At 35.5% G+C, this 24,123-nt stretch overlaps 2 pseudogenes; one reads left to right on the top strand and one right to left on the bottom strand.

Annotated features, from left to right (window-relative positions):
- LOC143388641 (F-BAR and double SH3 domains protein 2-like) overlaps window positions 1–24,123 on the top strand; it is a 150,599-nt pseudogene that overhangs the window by 110,283 nt on the left and 16,193 nt on the right.
- On the bottom strand, window positions 1,632–2,006 carry LOC143387858 (transcription initiation factor TFIID subunit 13 pseudogene; annotated as a pseudogene).

A 24,123-nucleotide genomic window follows, 5' to 3' on the forward strand; every position in this document is an offset into this window, starting at 1 on the left:
GTAATTTAAAATTACTGTGCTACTCTTGTCCCTCAGTGACTCAAAAATAATTAAGACCCTTGTTGTAATGTTATAAAAAAAATCCAGTTATGTAAAAAGTTAAGGCCTCATTATTACAAGGATAATGAAATGACAAGTTTGAACCTACTATAAAAACAATTTTCAATCATATTGTGTCCAAACTTACATTATGTTAGAGCCTGTTATTGTGCAGTTTTACTGAACTCTTAATGTTAGCAGACCTCTTAACTAATCACTTTTTTTTTTTTTTTTTTTTTTTTTTTTAGGTATGGGGAATTGAACTCGGGGCATTCGACTACTAATACCTACTAAAATAGGCCACATCCCCAGCCCTATTTTGTATTTTATTTAGAGATCAGCCTCCCAAGATGCTGGGGATAATTATAGGCATGTGCCACCACACCAGGCAACTAATCATTTTTTAAATTTTTTGTTGCAAAAATTTTCAAGCATACAGAAAAGAGAAGAATAAACATGGACTTACTGACACCTATATTTAACATCTATATTATGTTTTGCAATATTGGCTTTATACGTTTATTAGACTGACACATTATTTCTGTTCTATAAGGTGCAAGTTAGGTCTACCAGCCTAGTTAGAGGCAGGTTAGATTTTAGGCTGGAATGCTTCAGTGGTGATGCCATGTTTTCCATAACATCAGGAATCATATAGAATAAAGTTGTCTGCAGTTAATGATATGAGTGGTCATTTTTTTTAAGCTAAGGGCAATAATTTAATGCAGTAAGCTAAATTCACACAAAACTTGTATACTGTGAACTACAAAAGTGGTTTTTGTAGTTACAGTTTTAGTCAACTACACATTTCCACAAGTACTTACAAATATGTTAAAAAAACACTACCCCAAATGCTTATCCTACCATTAGCTCATTAAATATTGCCATTCCTGCTCCTGAAAGTAGATGATTGGGAAAATGAGTTCTAAAACTTAAAAAGTAACCTAGGTCCAAAAGGTTTTAAATCAAAAAAGTGTTTCAACATAGAAGCATCAACATGAAACTTTTAAGTTTCTAAAAAAATAAAAATAAAAAAATCACTCTTTAGAAAATATTAAAACAAATTATCATTTAAAACACATAAACATTCTTACAAAAACTTGTAGTTTCAAATATCATCTCCTTAAAAGAAAACCAGTTCACTATGTTTAATAACATCTCAGACCACTGTTGTCTAAAAACTTCAGAATATGTAAGGCATATGTCTCAGCTGTCATAGTCAAAATGACACTTAGATTTCACATATTAAACAGCTATAGTATAGCTTATAATGGCACAAATATACCTAACACATAAATACTACTTCATCCTTTAGAAAGTCAAAAGTCAGAAGGAACTGCATAATTTGTAAGGTACTTTAACTTACGTGTAGTCATTAAACTCAGTAAGTAATTCAAGTATAGTCATGTAAAGGCAGGTAATTAAAGGCTCAAGGACCACTCTAAAATCAAAGACATTAAAATAAAGGCTGAAAACTTTGTTTCCTCCATCTTTCATTTACATGCCTAGATATTAGGACATTACTGAACAAAATACACAATTATTATATATGATTTCCACAGAATATAATGAAATTTCATGAAGTACAAAAATTATCAATATCCGTAGTTTGCTTCATCAAATGCTTTTCTAGCTCGTTTCAATTCTTCATTCATGGTAAGCAAGTCTTTAACCCTAGCAAACTTCCTTGGGTCCTTTCGAATCAAGAAGACCATATCTTCAACTTGTACTCAACCTTGTCTTCCAATTGACATTGCCTTGTGAGTCATTTCAGTGATGAACTCAATGACAAGATCTTCAAGAATATCCACTGACTCAGTGTAAGGATTCTGGTCATCCCCAAACCCATACATCATACATCGTAATTCTTTAGAAAAAAGTCTCTTTCTTTTACCCTGTCCACCTTCTGCACCTCCTCCAATTTCTTCATTTTCCTCCTCAAAGGTCGGGTCTTCTTCCTCATCTGCCATCATGAGTGGTCACTTAATTAAGGTAGTGCTACTGGGTCTTTCTCCTGTAAAGGTTCTTTTTTACCCCATTGTGTTTGTCGAAGTATTCGTTATTTCTGGTGTTGTGAATAGGTATTTTCTATCTTGAGTATTGTTCTGACCTGATAGGTTTTTTAAAATCAACTTTATCAAAATATACTATATATACAGTAAAATATAACAATATTAAATGTATAATTCAATGAACTTTGACAAATACATAGCCTAAATCACTACCACAATCAAAATATAAAATATTTCTGTCATCTCAGAAAGTTCTCTTGTGACCAGGTAACAACGGAAGTGTTTTCTGTCTTACGGATTAACTTTACTTATTCTGTATTTTCTTTAAATGAAAGAGAGTATGTACTCTTGTATCCAGTCTCTCCCTTTCGATACATATATTTGCTTACCCATTTACCTGTTCATATATATTTGGGTTATTTCCAGATTTTTACTCTTTATTTATAAGAATATACAAGTAATATACAAGATTGGACATGTTTTGATTTCTCTAAAAGTGGAATTGCTAAATCATATTGTAAATGTGTGTTTATAAGAAACTGCCAACGTGTATTCCAAAGTGACTGTACCATATTATACTCCCAAGATATGGGAGTTCCAGGGGCTGGGATTGTAGCTCAGAGGTAGAGCGCTCGCCTAGCATGGGCGGGACCTGGGTTCAGTCCTCAGCACCACATAAAAATAAAGGCATTGTGTTGTGTCCATCCATCTACACCTAAAAAATAAATGAATAAATGTTAAAAAAAAGGATATGGGAGTTCCAGTTCCTTCACCAGCATTTAGTATCATTGGTTTTTATATATTTGGCCATTTGAGTGGATATACAATATATTTCATTGTGGTTCTGATTTGCATTTGATTGCTAAAATGCTGAGTCTTATAATTTTTTGGCCAAACATATATCCTTTTTAGTATTTTACCCATTTTTAAAATTTGGGTCAGTCTTAATTCTATGTATTAATCATTTTTCAAATATATGTATTGTGAATGTTTTCGTCAGATTTTGGCTTGCTTTTCATTTTCTATATTGTAAATTTTTAATTTTGGTGAGATCTGATTTATCAGTATTATCTTATGGTTAAATCGTAAGACATTTTTGGCCCACACTAAAGTTGTGATATATTCTCTTATGTTTTCTAAAAAGTGTTGTAATTTTAGTGTTCTGTTTGGGCTATGATCCTAAGAATTATTTCAGTTGTTGAGGTCCAGTTTGAGTTAACAGTCATGGTTTTTCTTTTCAACATAGAGATGCAGTTTTCCCAGCAGTTTTCCTCATTACCTTTGCAACTCTACTGAATACAACTGACTATGTATGTGTGAATCTTCCTTTGATTGTGTTCAGTTCCATTGATCTATATGTCTATCCTTATGCCAGTGTCCAGTCTTAATGACTTTAGAATAATAAGTCCTGGGATCAGTTACTGTAAGTCCTCAAATTGTTTGGACTATTCTCATTTTCATCAGCTTATCAGTTTCTACAAAAAAAAAAAAAAAAAAGATGGCTGGGATTTTGATTGGAATTATACTGAATGTATAAATCAATTTGATGAAAATTGACCCCTCAATAATATTGAGGAGTCTTACCCTATGTATTTTCAGCTTATGAATTTTTGTTCATTTTTTGTTAGATTAATTCAGTTGTCATTTTCTAAATCCCATATTATCTAAATTTGGCCCCATATTATCTAAAGTTGGAGTCCATTCAGAGTGTCTTCTGTATCCCTTTGATGTTACCCCCAATAGTTTGAATACTTTCTTTTAAGCACAACAAGCTTTCATAGCTCACCTTATATTTTCCCTGCCCAGACTTAGAATTAGCTCCAAGGAGATCAGATTTATTTATTTGTTTGTTTGTTTGTTTCCTTTCTTTCTTTCTTTCTTTTATTTTTCATTTTCTTTTCTTTAGTTGTTATTGGACACAACACCTCCATCTCATTCATTCATTTCTGTGTGGTGCTGAGGATCAAACCCAGCACCTCGAATGTGCTAGGCAAGCACTCCACTATTAAGCCATATTCCCAGCCCTCAGATTTCTTTTAATAGAGAATGAAATTTAGGCACTAATGTCTGAGCTATGAAGGTCTGGGCTTATTACTGTGAGCGTCATTTATTTTTTGTTCTTTCTTAGATTTTTTTTTTAATATTTATTTTTTAGATGTAGATGTACACAACACAATGCCTTTATTTTTATGTGGTGCTGAGGATTGAACCCGGGTCCTGCCCATGCTAAGCAAGCGCTCTACCACTGAGCCACAATCCTAGCCCCTCTTTCTTAGATTTAGTGCTATGCATTTATTATTCTTTTATGATCATGAGTTAAATTTGGTATATCCAATTAAATTTAAAGTTAGAGGGATTTTATTAAATTTCTTTGATTTTTTCCCACTTTTACATTGAAAATCTCAGTACTTTTTTTCCTCTCCTTTTTTAAAAATATCTTTATTTATTTTTGTGTGGTGCTTCGCACATGTGAAGCAGGTGTCTTCCACTGAGCTACAGCCCCAGCCCCTTTCTTTCTTTTTATGGAACTTCTTTATCCTTTTATACATATTAAGCAGTATCAGAACTACAAAATTTTTAGATTTCTTTGCAACTCTTTTTGAATGTAGAATATATCTCAATAGCAGTTCCTGCCTTTTTAAAAGTATTTTTTAGTTGTAAATGGACACAATACCTTTATTTATTTATCTTTTAATATTTATTTTTTAGTTGTAGTTGGACACAATACCTTTGCTTTACTTATTTATATGTGGTGCTGAGGATCTAACCCAGTGCCTCACCCCCATGCTAGGTGAGTGCTCTACCATTAAGCCACAGCCACAGCCCCCAGTTTTTGCTTTTTGTAATGGGAGTATATTAGACAGTTTTCTGTTACTGTAACAAATACCAGAGATAATCTCCTTATAAAGAGAAAACTTTGGGGGCTGGCATTGTAATTCAATGACAGATCACTCACTTAGCATTTTTGAGGCCCAGGGTTTGATTCCCAGCACTGGTGGGGTGGGGTGGGGGCCCAGATAAAGTTAAAGAGAAAAGCTTTATTTCTGCTCCTAGTTTTGAGGTTTTAGTTCATTTGTCCCATCCCACTGCCTTTGGGCCTGTGGTGAGGAAACACTTCATGATGCGAAACACATGATGGAGCAAAGCTGCTTACCTCATAACCAAGCCACAAACAAGACAGCAAGAAAAAGGGGTAGGGTCCCATTATCCCCTTCAAAGTCATACCTCCTGTGACTGGAAGACCTCCCACTGGGTCCTACAAGTTTCCACCACCTCCCAATCATACCAGGCTGGGAACTAAACCTATAACACATGGGCCTTTAGGGAGCATTTTAGATTTAAACTATAGTAGAGGGATTAGCTTATAAAAGGCTCACTGTTTTGTATAACAGTTATTAATCTGGGATAAAAACATTAAAACAAAAATCATTTGACAGAGATGGAAAATGACCCAAAGCATGTTAAAACCAAAGAGGAATCGCCATTTCAAAGAATGGGCCTGTACTGGTGACATTTGCATTAAGCAGCTCTTAAACTGTGAAGGGCAGCACACTAGAGCACAAGCAGAGATCCTTGTTCTTAATGACTTGAGGATGGACATCAGGCAGCCCAAAAATTTGCATGTAAATTACCATCCAATCCTTGGCCAAAACCTGAGTCCTTATGTGAAACATACTCTAAGAAGCTTGCCAGGAAATAACTGGCTGAAAGGCAAAAAAAAAAAAAAAAAAAAAAGGAAAGAAAGAAAAAACTAAGCAGAAATTTTAGCTATTGCTTACTGCAGGCAAACAAACACTGATCATTAGAAACCAGTAATGAGTATATTAATGTCAGACAAAATGGATTTCAGGCCAAGAAAAAGATGATTCATAATGATGAAAGGGTCAGTTCATCAAGATACAATAATCTTGGATATTTGTGTAACTAACAATACAGCTACAAAATGCATGAATCACACCCTGACAGAAATAAAAGAAGAAAAAGACAAATCTACAATTGTAGTTAGGAAAGTTAATAACCACTTTTCAGCAAATAATAGAACAAGGAGATGGAAAATCAGTAAGACTATGGAAAGACTTCATCCTATATGCTACTATACGACTTTACCTAATTGGCATTCACAGACTATTCTGCTGCACAAGAGTAGAATGTATGTCTTTTAAAATACACATGTACCATTCAGCTGCATTATATACTGGATTGTTAATCAGTCTCACTAAGTTTATAAAGATTCACATACAGGGCTGTGTGTGAGGCACTGGGTTCAATCCTTAGCACCACATAAAAATAACCATAAATATTTTTTATTTAATTCATAGAACAATTCTGGGGGTGGACACATTTAACTCCATCTCACAGATGAGAAAGATGATTTAAGTGAGATCATACTGATTTTGGTATGATTTTGGTATGATTTTGGTAAACTGTTTTACCAATGGTTCCTAATAAAACATGTTGCCTTATCTAAGCAGTCCCCTCCCACACTGACTCTGGGCATTCTGTCCTTCTACAACTACAAAAAAAAAAAAAAAAAAAAAAAAGATTCAAAGTAAGTTCTGTGACCCATCAGAACTAAATTAAAAATCAGTAACAGAATGATACCTGGAAAATGCCCAAACATACCAAAATTAAATTATTCAAACAATATTTGTTCTTGCCTTTAAAAACTATCCCTAACTTTATAGCAAATGCAGCAGTGTTTTATTGCTTTTTACTATGCTGGATGTTAACTGCATTTCTTTTACTGGTTTTTCCTGATATTACTTAAGCACTACATTCAGCCATAGAGTTGCCTGGAGGGCTGGGTCTTTCCTGTGTCTTCTTTCATCCTCACATAGGTAAAATTGGCCTCCCTAACAAAGTTGAATGGCCCTTATCAGTGAGCTTTGGCTACTATCAAATGGATTTGGCCAAACCAAATCACAAGACAAGCCCAGAATCAGTATGGGAGGGGACAACTTGGACAAGAAGGCATGATTCATTAGGAACCATTGGTAAAAAAATTTACCAAAATCAGTATGATCGCAGTTAAATCATTTTTCTCATCTGTTAAATGGAGTTTAATGTACCCACCTCAGAATTTTTGGTTAAGTAAATTTTAATGAAATTTACAGAAAGGTATATTCCAAAGCTTTTAATCAGTTTGCATATCATCAAAATTGATTTGAAAACACTGGAAAATTCTGTTTATAAGCAATTGTTAAAATATAAGCAATTGGAGCTGGGTGTGGTGGCACACGCCTGTTATCCCAATGGCTGGGGAGACTGAGCAAAAGCAAGGTGCTAATCAACTCAGTGAGAACCTGTCTTTAAATAAAATGCAAAATAGGACTAGGGATGTGGCTCAGTGGTTGAGTGCCCCTACTCTCAATCCCTGGTATCAAATATATAAATAAATAAACAATTGGAATCTCTTGAGGATTTTGAGGAAACAAACCAAACTAATTCCCCCTGCTCTATGCTCACAATACAGATCACTTTCATGATCCCAAAATAAACAAGAATTTTTTTTCCCACCAGCCAGCAAGCATTCAGTTCTTCAATAGACACCTGGCAGTGATTTAGTTCGGCTCTGACATTATCAACCTGGAAATGGCATCAGATCCCACAGATTGGCCCCAGATTGCCCCCACTTTAGATACAAGTCACAAGCCCAGGTTTCCAGAACTTCTGCCAACTGCCTAAAAATTGGGATTCCCACAATCCCCTTGCTTTTAGGCCAAATTAACTGGCTAGAGCCATTCACAGAACTCAGAGAAACACATTTACCAAATATAATGGGTATTTTAAAGGATATGAATAAGCAGCTAGATGAAGACATATATAGGGCAAGATCTAGAAGAATCCTGAGTCCAGAAACTTCCATTCCCATGGAGTTGTATACCACCATCCCAACATGAAAATGAGCTTTTGTTCACCTTCCTGCAAGCCTCCATGCATGCAACTGTCCATAAGCTCTCCAAACCTTCTCATTTTATGGAGACTTCATTGCATAGACATGATTGAAGTATGGACAACCACATAGAAATTTATTGGACAAAGGAGTATGATCTAGTGCTAATAGACTGAGTGGGGAAACCAAGCAAGGCCTGTCCAGATTCTTCTTGGCCTCTCTATGCAGCATTCATTCTTACTGGCATGTGATAGGACCCCTCCTGAAATGATGTCTTATGATCTTCTCTCATATAGGTACACTGATGATTTGGGGGATGGGATACTGAGGGTTTAACTCAGGGACACTCAACCACTGAGCCATATCCCTAGCCCTTTTTTGTATTTTTATTTAGAGAAAGGGTCTCACTGAGTTACTTAGAGCCTCGATGTTGAGGTTAGCTTTGAACAGTGATCCTCCTGTCTTGCCACCCGAGCCACTGGGTTTAAGCATGTGCTTGGAGGATTTGTAGGATGAACCAGAAAGCAAAAAAAAGAAAATATTTGATTGGTTAATGTGGAGCAGTAGCCTTATTTAGATCCTTTCCTGTTAGAAGGTAGTTGGCAGTTTTTGACTGATGAAGCTTATTTCATTTTACCCTTTACACTGAGTTGGGTTCCTATTTATTTACATAGGAATCCAGGATACTGGAGCCACCTTAGTCTCATGGCGTACCAATTAATTATTTTAAAAATTAACATCAGATAAAAAATTAATTCCAAAGTAATCTAAATGTAACAGGTAAAATTATGAAACTCTGAAAAGAAACCATGAAGTAAGTCTTTATGACCTTGGATTAGTTTCTTATATTTGACACCAAAAGCCCAAGCAAAAAATGTGGGGGGAAAACTACATAAATTGAACTTCATCAGAATTAAAAACTTTCATACTTTAAAGGATGTGATCAAGCCAAGTGCAGTAGCAACACGCCTGTAATCCCAGCATCTCATGGAGGCCCTCAGCAACTTAGTGAGACCCTGTCTAAAAAAAAAAAACAGAGAGCTATGGATGTGGCTCAGTGGTTAAGTACTCCTGGGTTCAATCCAGAAAAATAAAAATAAAGGATGCAGTCAAAAAGGTGAACAACATCTCAGAATGGGAAAAAATGTTGCAAATCATGTACTTGATAAGGGACTTGTTTCGAGAATACATGAAAACTCATCTTAAAAAGACAAAAATAACAAGACAATCAGCCCAATTTTAAAATGGGCAAAGACTCTGAATAGATAATTCTCCAATGATGTACAGATGGCTAATAAGCACTTGAAAAGATGCTTAACACCATTAGTCATCAAGGAAATGCAAACAAAGCCATGAGTTTCACACCTACTAGAATGACTGGAATCAAAAAGGCAGACTTTAATAGTTGTTTGCCATGATATGGAGAAACCATATGCTGCTGGTGGGATCAACAGTGATTCTGCAAGTGAGTTGTTGCTTTATGACCCAACAATGTACTCCTATCTATACACCCTAGAGAAATGAAAACATGCACACAGAAAAAGTTGTATATGAATGTTATAACTACATTATAATAGTCAAAAAATAGAAACAACCCAAGTGTCCATTAGTTGACAAATACAGAATATCATTTGGCCATTAAAAAGATGGAAGTACTGATACATGTTACAACAGAGATTAATCTTAAAAACATGCTAAGTGAGGGGCTGGGTTGTGGCTCAGCGGTAGAGCACTCGCCTCGCACATGTGAGACCCTGGGTTCGATCCTCAGCACCACATAAAAATAAACAAAATAAAGATACTGTGTCCATGTATAACTAAAAAAATTTTTTTTAAAAAACATGCTAAGTGAAAGAAGCTAATCACAAAAAATTCACATATTTTATGATTTAATTTATATTAAATATCCAGAAGAGGCAAATCTACAGACAGAAAGCAGACTAGTGGCTGCTCAGGGCAGCAGGGAATGAGCAATAGCTCAATCATACTGAGCTGTTTCAGGGATGATTAAATGTTCTAAAATTGACAGAAATGATTGCGTGCACTGTGAATGTACTATAAACCATTGAATTGTAGTCTTTAAATGAGTGAATTTATGGTATATGAATTATATGTCCATAAAACTATTACCAAAAAAGGGAGGGAGGGAAGACAAAAGAAAGGTAAAGATTCTTTTTTTTCTGTCTTTTAATTACATATTAAATTTATTTTTTCATGAGCGATCAACAAAGCTAATTTTTCAAGAATATTTACCAAATGATGTCCCTTTAAGCCAAAACTTTAATTACTTTACATAACAATCTATATGATACCCCAAACCATTCAATTTTGAACTTTAAAATGGTTAGGATGGTGAATTTTGCCTCCATTTAAAAAAAAATTATATGCTTTAAAATCTCTTAAGATAACAACATTAATTCAGCCATAAAACCCCACTTGAACAAATCAGAGATCAGGTTGTTTTTGACACCAACTTCCCAAGAAGAGGTCGACTAAAATTGCATTATGAGTGGAATCTGTGAGAGTCGAACAGAAAGCCACCAAGAGAGGGTCATCAGAATTCTCTCATTGGGGGTGCTGGGATTGTGGCTCAGTGGTAGAGCACTTGCTTAGCATGTATGAGTTACTGGGTTTGATCCTCACTACCACATACATATATACATACATACATACATACATAAAATTTAAAAAAAAAAAAGAATTCTCTCATTGGAAATTTCAAAGTTAAAAGAAAGAGACCACCATTCTAATATGTGAAACAATTAAGCTGAATTTATTACTTGCTAAATAACAGAATGATCTTTTTTGTTTTTTAATTTATTCTAATTTGTTATATATGACAGCAGAATGCATTTCAATTCATATTACTTATATATAGCACAATTTTTCATATCTCTGGTTGTACACAATGTAGAGTCATGCCATTCATGTCTTCATATATGTAGTTAGAGTAATGATGTCCATTTCATTCCATTTCCTTTCTTATCCCCATGCCCCCTCCCTTCCCATACCTTCCCTTTGCCTTATCTAGAGTTTGTCTATTCCTCCCATGTTCCCCTCCTCATCCCCATTATGAATCAGCATTCTTATATGAGAAAACATTTGGCATTTGGTTTTTTGGGATTGGCTTACTTTACTTAGCATTATATTTTCCAACTCCATCCATTTACCTGCAAATACCATGATTTTATTCTCTTTTAATGCTGAGTAATATTCCATTGTGTGTGTATGTGTGGTGTGTGTATGTATATGTATGTATGTACACACACACACACACACACACACACACACACACACACACACACACACATATACAGTTTAAATATCCAATCATCTACTAAAGGACATCTAGGTTGGTTCCACAGTTAGGTATTGTGAATTGTGCTGCTATAAACATTGATGTGGCTCTGTCCCTGTAGTATGCTGTTTGTAAGTCCTTTGGGTATAGACTGAGGAGTAGGATAGCTGGGTCAAATGGTGATTCCATTCTCAGTTTTCTAAGGAATCTCCATACTGCTTTCCAGATGGCTGCACCAATTTGCAGTGCCACCAGCAATATATGGGTGTGCCTTTTTCCCCACATCCTCTCCAACACTTATTGAAGAGAGAGAGAGAAATTTTTAATGTTTATTTTTTAGTTTTCGGCGGACACAACATCTTTGTTTATGGTGCTGAGGATCGAACCCGGGCCACATGCATGCCAGGCGAGCGCACTACCGCTTGAGCCACATCCCCAGCCCTGTTTATATTCTTAATAGCTGCCATTCTGACTAGAGTGAGATAAAATCTTAAGAGTTAGTTTTGATTTTCATTTCTCTAATTGCTAGAGATGTTGAACATTTTTACATATATTTGTTCATTGATTGTATATCATCTGTTCAGTTCCTTGGCCCATTTACTGATTGGGTTATTTGTTTTTTTTTGGTGTCAGGGTTTTTGAGTTCTTTATATAACCTAGAGATTAGTGCTCTGATGAGCATGTGGTAAAAATTTGCTCTCATTCTTTAGGCTCTCTATTCCCCTCACTGATGTTTCTTTTGCTGAAAAGAAGATTTTTAGTTTGAATCAATAACATTTGTTGATTCTTTTAATTCTTGCACTATCGAGACTTACAGGACCTAATCCAACATGATGGAGATTAGGGCCTACCTTTTCTTCTTTTAGGTGCAGGGTCTCTGGTTTAATTCCTGGTCCTTGATCAACTTTGAGTTGAATTTTGTGCATGGTGAAAGATAGGGATTTAATTTCATTTTGTTGCATCTGGATTTCCAGTTTTTCCAGCACCATTTGTTAAAGAGGCTATCTTTTCTCCAATATATGTTTTTGGCACCTTTGTCTAATATAACTGTAATTATATGGGTTAGTTTCTGTGTCCTCTATGCTGTACCATTGATCTACCAGTCTATTTTGGTAACAATATCATACTGTTTTTGTTACTATTGCTCTGTAGTATAGTTTAAAGTCTGGTATAGTGATGTCACCTGCTTCACTCTTCTTGGCTAAGGATTGCTTTAGCTATTCTGGGTCTCTTATTTTTCTAGATGAATTTCGTGACTGCTTTTTCTATTTCTATGAGGAATGTCATTGGGATTTTGATTGGAATTGCATTAAATCTGTATAGTACTTTTGGTAGTATGGTCATTTTGACAATTTTAATTCTGCCTATCCAAGAACAAGGGAGATCTTTCCATCTTCTAAGGTCTTCTTTAATTTCTTTCATTAGTGTTCTGTAGTTTTCATTATAGAGGTCTTTCACCTCTTTAGTTGATTCCCAAGGTTTTTTTTTTTTTTTTCAGGCTATTGTAAATGGGGTAGTTTTTCTTTCAGAGGATTTGTCACTGATATACAGAAATGCCTTTGATTTATCAGTGTTGATTTTATATTCTCATACTTTGCTGAATTCAAACATTAGTTCTAGATGTTTTCTGGTGGAAATTTTTGGGTCTTCTCGGTATAGCATCATATCGTTGGCAAATAGTGCTAATTTGAGTTCTTCTTTTCCTATCCATATCCCTTTAATTTCTTTCATCTGTCTAATTGCTCTAGCCAGTGTTTCAAGAACTATTTTAAATAGAAGTGGTGAAAGAGGGCATCCCTGTCTTGTTCCTATTTTTAGAGGGAATGTTTTCAATTTGTCTTCATTTAGAATGATGTTGGCCTGGGGCTTAGCATAGATAGCTTTTAGAATGTTGAGATATGTTCCTGTTATACCTAGTTTTTCTAGTGTGTTGAACATGAAAGGGTGCTGTATTTTGTTGAATGCTTTTTCTGCATCTATTGAGATGATCATATGATTCTTATCTTTAAGTCTATTGATGTGTGATGAATTACATTTATTGAACAGAATGATCTTTACAAAACATTCTCTCTAAACAAAACAAGAGCTGATATGTAGGATTTAGAAAAGCATGAATTTTAGGGATTGGCAGACTGGGAATGCTTTAGGGATTGACTCACTCCTAGCATGGGTGGAGGTTTTGTTTGGGGTTTGTTTGTTTGTTTGGTCAGTTATTTGGTTGGGTTGGAGGGAGCAGTATTTTTGCTGCTGGAGATGGAACCCAGAACTTGATTCTAAGCAAGTGTTCTACACTGAGCTGCACACCTCACCCCCTGCTCCCAGCCATGGTTTTTGGAGATGGCAGACTACCCGAAGCAGAAGTAAAGGCATGAATACTGGATGAGGCTGGAGATGATTGTCAATCAGAGAAGCATGGAGCTGTCACTGGAGGATGACTTTCAGAGGCATGCCTGTTGTAGCAGAGCAGTCACTGTTTCAGACAGATTTAAAATTGGTTTTATAGTCACTTGTTTAGTAAGTTTTTTTGTAATAAGGACTAAAGACGAGGCAGTCATTCCCTTTCTTGAATTTGTAGAAGAGGAACTTTTTTCCAGTCCCTACTATTTCTGACAGCTGCATCATAACTTAAAAGCAAAAAGACTATTAATCAACAAACAATCACCAAAGGCAGCCAAATCAAAAGGGAAGTTATTGGGGCTGGGGATGTGGCTCAAGCGGTAGCGCTCTCACCTGGCATGCACGGGACGCTGGGTTCGATCCTCAGCACCACATAAAAATAAAACAAAGATGTTGTGTCCACCAAAAAATTAAAAATAAATATTAAAAAAAGAAGTTATTTAAGCTTGTGCTGAAAATATTAGAATTATTAAAAAGAGATCATTTATTATTAAAAAGTGGTTATTGAAAGGAAACAGTAGTTTTTAACTCAGTGGTACTGAAGGCATCTTAAGATTAATATCAACTGAAGTAGTATACCTCTTCAAAGTAAAATCTTTTCTTAGAAGAGCAATAGAAGTTACTTTATATAGGATACTCATTCAAAACAATTATCAAACACTTATCAGAAGAATAGCACCGAATGTCAGTGCTCCAGTCATTAAGGAGCCTAGTTATATTTAAAAGGTCAGCAGTTGCACAGATGAGTATAAAGTAATGTGTATGCTACCACATTTTGAGTGGGTCTGTATAACCTGCCTTGGGAGCAGAGAAAGGGGTATGGAGTAAGGAGGCAGGGTGGTCATGAAGATCTTCAGAGAAAGGATAATATTTGAACTGACTCTTGAAAGGTAGGAACTCACCAGACATCAAAAGGCAATAAAAAGATATTATGCACAGAGGGACCCTCATAAACAGAGGCATGAGAGCACATGATATATTAGAGGAACAGCACATAGTAGTGTGGGAGCACAGGGTGTGTGGAAAGTAGTGGAGGAAATAAGTTGAATTTGAAAGATGGCTTGTTCCATGTTAAAATTTAGTTAATTCTATATTCAGTAGGCACTCCAGAGTTTTTGTAAAAGTTTTTAGCAGGGAAGTGACATGATGAGACCATGCACAGCCTGTAAAAGATGGATTATAGAGGAAAAGAAAAAGACCAAGAGTTGGATTATAAGGCTGAAAATACTGGATTTCAGGATGTTCTGAAGGGTAGCCTTGTTAACGGGGGGGGGGGGGGAGTAGGCTTTATGGCATACTTCCTTTTCCTATTCATAAGTTATGTATTTTTTAATTTTTATACCTTTATTATATTTATTTATTTTTATGTGGTGTTGAGGATCAAACCCAGGGCCTTGCATATGCTAGGAGAGCGCTCTACAGCTGACCACAACCCCAGCCCCTCATAAGTTATATTTGATGTGTCATCAGTACTATGCTCTTGTGAAGATACAGTCAGTCAAGGGCTGGAGGTGTAGCTCAGTAGTAGAGCACATGCTTATCTAGCACAAGACCTTGGTTTCAATCTCCAGCACATACCTCCACCCCCAATAGATAGATAGAAGGAAGAAGTATGCTATTGCCATGTTTAGGGGGACTGCTCTTGTGTTTATGTTCTTTTCCTTTCTCCTCCTCTCTGCAAATGATAAATTACCTTTTATACCCAAGAAGAATTGCTTGTGAATATCAAGATTGTCCTAAATAAATAAATGGGAAATAATTTAATAATGAAAGGGGGGAAATGCCTTGATTTCTGATCATTTTCTTGGTTTCCTTAGATAATTAAGTTGAAAGCTGAATCCCGGCTAGACCTGCTAAAGCAGATTGGCGTTTCTGTGGACACATGGCTAAAGAGTGCCATGAACCAAGTAATGGAAGAACTGGAAAATGAGCGGTGGGCCCGCACTCCTGCAGCCACCAGCAATGGCACACTACACTCGGTATGGTTTCTTTTCTTGGATATGATGGGCTTTCACTAAAGGATGAAAAAGAAGTACAGGAAAAAGAAGAGAGAAGATAAAAGCAGTTTGTTAATGTTTTTTTTTAATGTGCAGAAAAAGAATACATTGTCATTAATGGGGTTATCAATGATTATCTACCAATCTCATTATTTATTCTATTCATGAAGTAAATGTACTTCTTAGCTAGAAGTAGTAGAATAGAAAACTTAACCTAGCCTTTCTGAAGTTTTCAGAAGTCATCTTTAGTGAAAGTGAAAAACATTCAGAGTTGTAAAATCTTAAAGAAGTGTGAGTGAGGCGTGGTGGCACACAGCTGTAGTCTCAGTGACACAGGAGGCTGAGACAAGAGAATCGCTCAAGTCCAGGAGTTCACACCTTGCCTGCACAACATAACCATACCTGTCTCAAAATTAAAATAAACAAATTTTCAGCAGTGTGGAGGCTCAGTGTAAAGGTAACTCCAGCTCCCACAGGCTCTCATACTTGATTGTCAAACCTGGGGCACAAGCTTAAGTTTTCTTACTTCACATCCAAAGGTCTTTCCACTTGGATGTCATCCAGTTCAACTTTGGTTTGTCATGTTAAAGATCTAAGAATCAGAAAAGTTCATTGATTTCCCTGATACTACATAGATGGATATGTGATGCATTCTAGTCAGACCTAATTCCTACTGCCACCTTGTTACCCATTACTCTCTCTCATCTTGTTTATTTCCTTAATGGTGTTATCACAGTTTGTACTTCTCCTCTTTGTTTTCTTTTGTTTATTGTCCGTCTTCCTCTCTGAAATATAATTGCCATATCTGCCTAGTTCATTGCTCTGCACAGCTAAATGTCTGGCACATAATAGGTTCTTCATATTTGTTGAAGGAAGAAATGGAGAAAAAGATGGATACATAGGTGGGTAGGTGGAACAGTAGCAAACTAAAAGCTAAAATCTCCCAAGTTCCACTGTATTTGTAATGTTGTGTCCTTCAGAAATAAAGCTTCCTTGATAGAGAAATTAGCCAAAGTTTTAAAACATTCTTAGAAGTTTTTTCAGTTTTTTCACATAACATTCTGATTTTTTTAATGGGCATACACTTGCACATTTAAAAAGGATTGTGTGTGGGTATACATTTAAGAAGACAAGATCTATTGAAGGTTTATTTTTATTTCACTATTAATGGTAATTCAGTCCAGGGGAAAAAACCACACATCACCCAAATGACTTTGGGGTTAGAAGAGCTTGCCATGTTTTCATTAGAACAGAGTTGCTTCATGTCATGGAATATTTCTTCCTATTGCATCTTTTAAAAGATGTTAATTCCAATCTGCTTTAGGTTACTTTGTTGTATAGTTTATAATGTCAGCAAATTCTGGGCACAAACTTGCTTTTGGCTTCTACAGCAGCAGCACTGTTTCCAACCAATCAAACCCATTACTATCCTTGGACTAGCACCTCTTCTGACTAAACCACCTGAGAAGGTCCGTATCACCTCACATTGTGCTTACTTCCAGGCAAATTGGAGGTAAATAAAACTTGTTTCTCTCCTCAAAGAGCTTACAAGCTGGGAGAGAAGACAAGACTTTCATAGACCTTAGTGATACGTAGCAGTGTGTGACTGGGCCACTGTGTGGCCGCTTGAAATTCCTTACCTCTATCATCAGCACACCTTGGGAAAAGTCACTTCTTTCTGGATTTCTGAGAGAATGTTAAGTTAATTGATTCCAAGATCTCCAGCTCTAAAATCTCATAGTTCTGTGACATGCAGCCAGAAAAGCTCAATACTACTTAGAAGAAGTTTGCCTCATGCAGGAAATGTCATTTGAAGGTAGTCCTTGAAGAATTTTAGCAAGAAATAAAGAGGAAGGGCTCCTGGGTATAAAGGAGGGGAATGAAGGAAATGTGCATCTAGTGATATGTAGACATCAGCTCATCTAGAGACATGTCTCTGGTAAAGGAAGTATTCTGCAATCTCATCCCACATTTTCCTTCTATCTAGTCAGTCAATCCTATGTCTTCCCTCCTCATTGAGGGATTATATTTTGTAGAAGATCTACTGACAATATAAATTAAAGAGAGATTCAGACACAAAATTATTTATTGAGGTCCCAATATTTATTTAACCTGCTTTTGAATAACATCTCTAAAATAACTTAGAGAGGATTGTATCTCTTCACACTGACAGCTAGCTGGCTGACAAATGTAAAGCAGAAGCACACATTCTAGTAACCAAATATTTTCTTCCATTATAGATGCCAACATAAGCATTAGTCATCTAGAAAATATGATTGATACTACTGGTAGACATTAACAGTATAACTGAAAATTGCCTTATAAAATATGTTTTTTCAATATACAGTCTATTTACCTTATAGAATAAGGAAGGAACTATACTTGAGTATTGACTCTTTGTCTTCTGATTCATACATGGTACAGAATATAAAACTGGGAAGAAAAAAAAAGAATCTCAGAATATGGCAACATTGTTTAAAAGGAGAACAGTCTGCTGGTGTAAATGTTCAGTTGGTGGGTAACTGAAGAGCTTCCTGTGTTTGAATTGCTGCCAGTGACTTAGTCTGTCTTTATGTCATTCATCCCTCCTTTTTTTTTCTTTGTTTTCCCTTACTCAAAATCCACAACCAATTTACAACCTAACTTTTGAAATAATATTAACTTTATGATAGGAAAAGTTACATAACTATATTACAAAAAAAATTAGAAAACAGAATGGGGAGGCAAATGACCAAAAGTTCCATAACAATACAGATAGCAATGTGGTATAATTCGTTCCTCTTTTCTTTCTTTATTTTCATGTAATTGGCAAGCACAAATTATATATATTTATGGTATACAACATGTTTTGAAATATATTCATTACTGATATATATATTTTAAATATATTTATCATAATTAAATTAATTTTGTATTTTTCCAGCCTAACATGCCTTGTCACTAGATGATCTTCATAATTATTCTTCCAGTGCCTGTACAGTATTCCATTAGGAAGGCATAATAAAATTCACTTAAATATTCTCTTATATGCTCATTATTTAGACTGCCTCCAAATTTTTGCTATTTTAAATAATATAAAAAATTTTTACACATATAATTGGCTTTCCATATCCCTGGATTCTGCATCCATGGATTCAACCAACCACTGATCAAAAAAATTGGGAGAAAAATCACTTCAATTGTGAACATATACAGACTTTTTTTCTCTTATCAATATTCCCTGGACAAAATAGTATAGCAACTTTTTTAAAAAATATTTTTTTAGTTGTCACTGGACCTTTATTTCATTTATTTACATGTGGTTCTTAAGACTCGAACCCAGTGCCTCACACATGCTGGGCAAGCACTCCCATTGAGCTATAACCTCAGCCCCAGTAACAACTTTTTACATAGCATTTACATTGTATTAGGCAATGTAAGCAATGATTTAAAATACATGGGAGAATGTGTGTTGTTTAATATGCAAATACTATGCCATTTTATATTAGAGATTTGGACATTGATAGATTTTGGTATCCATGAGAGGTCCTGGAGCCAACCTGCCTTGGATACCAACAGGTGACTGTATTTTTCCATATTGAGAATTTTTCCTGTAGTACAGATTTTCAGAGTGGGATTAGTTGGTCAGAGATTTGCAGTCCTTGTTTAATATTGGTTTATTTTTTTTCTTAAACTTTCTAATTATAGCTAATACTATGTACTTGTCTTCCCTATCTTTAGCCACTTCCCCCAAATATTGAACAAAAGCAAACAGTCAACTTTGTCTAAGAGTATGATGATTGAATATGAGAGTTACACAGAAATTCTGACTCCAGTCATTATGAAGACCATGTTGAATAGTATGATTGAAATGCAAGGAAATTAATCTTTTTTTGTAATGGAAAACCTCTCAAATTTATTAGTAGATTAAATATTTTTAACCATTGAGATGTAGTTTAGTTCCATCAGCCCAGGTATTGCCTAATAGTTCTTGCAGTATAGAGGTCTTTGTTTTTGAATATGAAAATCTGTTTTTGGTTTAAGCTAATCCCAGTGAAAAGAAACAGCGGATTTTTATAAATGCAAACTGTTGAAAACAGTTTGTAGAATGTGCCTACAAAAATCTTCAGTTGCTTTTGCATTTACAGTATTTCCAAATGAGCAATCGTGGTTTTTATTTAACTAAACTCCATATTCAAAAGAGCCTACTCTTTTAGTGAAACTAACAAATCCTCAGTAGGAACAGCTTACTTCAGTAAGTATGCCTTGAGCCAGTCCTTCTTATGAGACCCTTCACTAGGTACTGAGAATTACTAAATTGAATATGTCTATTAAGTTAGTGCCCACAGATCAAGAGAACCAGTCTCACTTAATGACAGCTACGGCCAAAAGGTAGGCGAAAAGATGTACAGAATTTCACTCTGAGGGCATGTATACTATGTTCCTTGACTTTCTGCATAGCCATAATAACAAGTGCCAATCTAGCAATCCCATTAATGGGTACATATTCAAAAGAAATGAAATCAGTATGTTGAAGGAGGTTATCTACTTTCCCATGTTTATCACAGTGCTATTCACAATGACTAAGATATGGAATCAACCTAAACATCCATCATCAGATTTCTGGGTTTTAAATTGTGGCATTTAGTTGGGCTCAATTGTGCATATCTGTCCAGCAACTTGGGAGGCTGAGGCAAAAGGATCACAAGTTCAAAGCCAGCCTCAGCTACTTAGTGAGACTCTAAGTAACTTAGCAAGATCCTGTTGTAAATTTAAAAATAAAAAGGTCTGGGAATATGGTTCAGTGGTTAAGTGCCCCAGTACCAAATAATTAATTAATTTAAAATATGGCATATATATATATGAATGTTGTTGAGCCATAAAAACAGTGCAGTCCTGTCATTCATGACAGCATGGATAAATCTAAAGGACATTATGTCAAGTAAAATAATCCAGGCACAAAAAGATAAATATCTTATATTCTCTCTTATATGTGAAATCTTAAAAAAATTATCTCAGAAATAGAGTTGAATGGTGGTTCCTAGAGATTGGGATGATTGGGTGAAGGTATATGGTTAAAGAAAATATGATCATAGTTAGAAAAGAATAAATGAGGAGATCTATTGTACAGCAAAGTAGCTATAGTTAATTACGGTATGTTATTTATGAAAAATGTAACAAAAGTAGATGTTATGCTCTTAGCACAAAAATGTGAGGATAAATAAATTATAAAAAATGTATGTACATATATGTTATTACTAGAAGAAAAGCCATCAGAAAAGATAATGAGCTGAATGCAGTGGCAAACTCCTGTAATCCCAGTTACTCCTGAGACAGAAAAGGCAAATTTGAAAGCAGCAGAGGCAACATAGTTTAAAAAAAAAGTAATGATATTTATCTCTACATAGTGGAATACTGTGTTGTTATTATCAACTTTATTTTGTTTATGATGACTTTTTTAGGAAATTAAGTTATTAATTCAAAGTTCTTAAAACTATCTCATCAATTATGATTTCTATGAAATAAAGGAATTAACTTAATTTCTTACAAGAAAAAAATAAAGTGCCTGACACAGTTTCTTATACATAGTACATGTTAAAAATATTTATCTGAACCTCAGAAAAGCCATTTACTCTAGTTCTGACAGGTGCATTACTACTCAATGGAGGGAGTTCACATTGATAGAGTGTATTATGACCCAGGTATTCTGCCAAATACAATCATACGTTATATATATGTGCACAATTAATTAATGAGCACAAAAATCCTGAGTGTATTTACAGTTGAGGACACACACTTGGGAGAATTAAATACCTCCTGAAGGCACACAGCATATAAATGAAGAGAAGTGACATTTGAACCAAAATATATCTCCCTCTGAAGTCCTGCTCTTTATCAATTCTTTCACCATCTCTGAGTTCCCTTTCTTCCTCTAACTTCTATGATGTTTTAATAGCTGTGCATTCTTTTACTATTTTTCATTTCTGAAGCATTTGTTGAATCATCATTGAAGGTCCCATTTCCAATGTAGTTAATGGTTTTATAGCATCAAGTACTGTATGAAAGATGACATTAAAATTCCCAAGTTTTATTAATATTTTTAACAGCTTTACTGTGATAAAATTGACATACGATAATCTACACATATCTAAATGTGCACAGTCTGATACATACAGACACATGTATACACCATGAAACCACCACCATTATAATGATGAACATATCTATTACCCCCCAGAGGTTTCCTCATTTCCTTTGTAATCTGCCTTTCCCATCTCTCATTAGTCAACCAGTAATCCACTAGTGTTTATTTCTCAACATTTGTTTGGTTTCATTGGTGGATCTATTTGTCTAGTTTGATGCCAGTACTCCATTGTCTTAAGTCCTATAAAATTATAAAATGTTTTTTTGGGATTGGTTAACTTCTCTTAGCATTATCTTCTCCAACTGCATCCATTTACCTGCAAATGCCATAATTTTATTCTCTTTTAGTGCTGAGTAATATTCCATTGTGTATATATACCACATTTTTTAATCCATTCATCCACTGAAGGGCATCTAGGTTGGCTCCACAGTTTAGCTATTGTGAATTGTGCTGCTATAAACATTGATGTGGCTGTGTCCCTGTAGTATGCTGTTTTTAAGTCCTTTGGGTATAGTCTGAGGAGAGGGATAGCTGGGTCAAATGGTGGTTCCATTCCCAGATTTCCAAAGGAATCTCCATATTGCTTTCCATATTGACTGCCCCAATTTGCAGTCCCACCAGCAATGTATGGGTGTGCCTTTTTCCCCACATCCTCACCAACACTTATTATTGTTTGTCTTCATAATATCTGCCATTCTGACTGGAGTCAGATGGTATCTTAGAGTAGTTTTGATTTGCATTTCTCTAATTGCTAGAGATGATGAATATTTTTTCATATATTTGTTGATTGATTGAATATCCTGTTCTGAGAAGTGTCTATTCATGTCCTTGGCCCATTTATTGATTGGGTTGTGGGTTTTTGTTTGTTTGTTTGTTTGTTTTGTTTTGTGGTTTTTTTTTTTGGTGTTTAGCTTTTTGAGTTCTTTATATACCTTAGAAATTAGTGTGTGATCTGATATATGAGGGGTAAAAACTTGCTCCCAAGATGTAACAATGGGTGCCCATCTAATGATGGTCCCATAAGAATTATGTCATCTAAAATATAGAAAGAAAAAAAATTGTCATGTAGTAACATAGGCCTCTTAATTTGGTAAGCATTCTCTGCGATGTTCACACCATGATAAAATCCCCTAACAATCTAACAATGCATTCTCAGAAGTAGTCCCCATCTCTAAGCAATGCATGACTGTGATTGGAATCAACCTATACTATCTGTGAAGATAGGATTTGAAGAGGGAGACTGTTTAGGAGTCTTAAGGTGTTCCAAGTAACAGGTCGGATTTTGATGAGTAGAAATAAACACCATCGCCCCCAAAATTATAAAATGTTGAAGTCAGGGAGGATAAGTCCTCCAACTTTTTTTTTGTACCAAGGATTGAACCCAGAGGCACTTAACCACTGAGCCACATCCCAGCCCTTTTTATTTTTTATTTTGAGACAGGGTTTCACTAAGTTGCTGAGACCGACTTCGAATTCACAATCTTTCTGTCTCGGCCTCCTGAATGCTGCATTTATAGGCGTGTGCCGTCACACCTGGCTCCCCCACCTTCTTAAAGATGTTCTCAAAGTTGTTCTGGGTTTTCTAAATCATTTTTACATATTTTTTTGTCAGTACTGGAGATTGAACACAGGGGCACACTACCAGCTCTTTTTATTTTATATATTAAGACGTAGTCTTACTAAGTTGCCTGAGCTAACCTTGGACTTGATCCTCCTGCCTCAGCTGCTGGAATCACTGAAATTACAGGTGTGGTGTGCCACCATGCCCAGCTCCAGATATTTTTTGTTACTGGTCTCTTTTTTTTCCCCCCTTTTGTGTGTGTGTGCGCACGCGCGTGTGTGTGTGTGTGTGTGTGTGTGTGTTGTTTTACTATGTATTGAACCCAGGACCTTGTGCATGCTAGGCAAATGCTCTACCTAGCCTTTTTTGTTTTTTTAAACAGGGACCACTAAGTTTTGCAGGTTGGCCTCAAATTTGTGATCCTTTTTCCTCAGCTTCCCAAGCAGTTGGGATTACAGTCTACTTGCATCATCACACACAGCTGTTAGTGATTCCTAATTTGTTTCTGTTGTAGTCCGACATACTTGACATACTTGAATCCTACTAAATTGCTTTGTGACCTAGTATATGGTATATCTTGGTAATTGTTTCTCATGTACTTGCTGCTGTTAGATATTATGTTCTATAAATGTCAGTTAAGTCAAGTTGGTTCTTCTGTATCCTTACTGGTTTTCTGAGAACTCCACCTGATGCCCTGAGCCTTCTGAGGTTTTCTATTCTATTAGGAGAGAACAGGAATTATTGTCAAATCTGTGCAACATCTGTGGATCATTTTCTCTAATCCATTTGGGTGGTTCTATTCTTA

Source organism: Callospermophilus lateralis, unplaced genomic scaffold, assembly GCF_048772815.1.
Source record: "Callospermophilus lateralis isolate mCalLat2 unplaced genomic scaffold, mCalLat2.hap1 Scaffold_148, whole genome shotgun sequence".
Taxonomy (NCBI): domain Eukaryota; kingdom Metazoa; phylum Chordata; class Mammalia; order Rodentia; family Sciuridae; genus Callospermophilus; species Callospermophilus lateralis.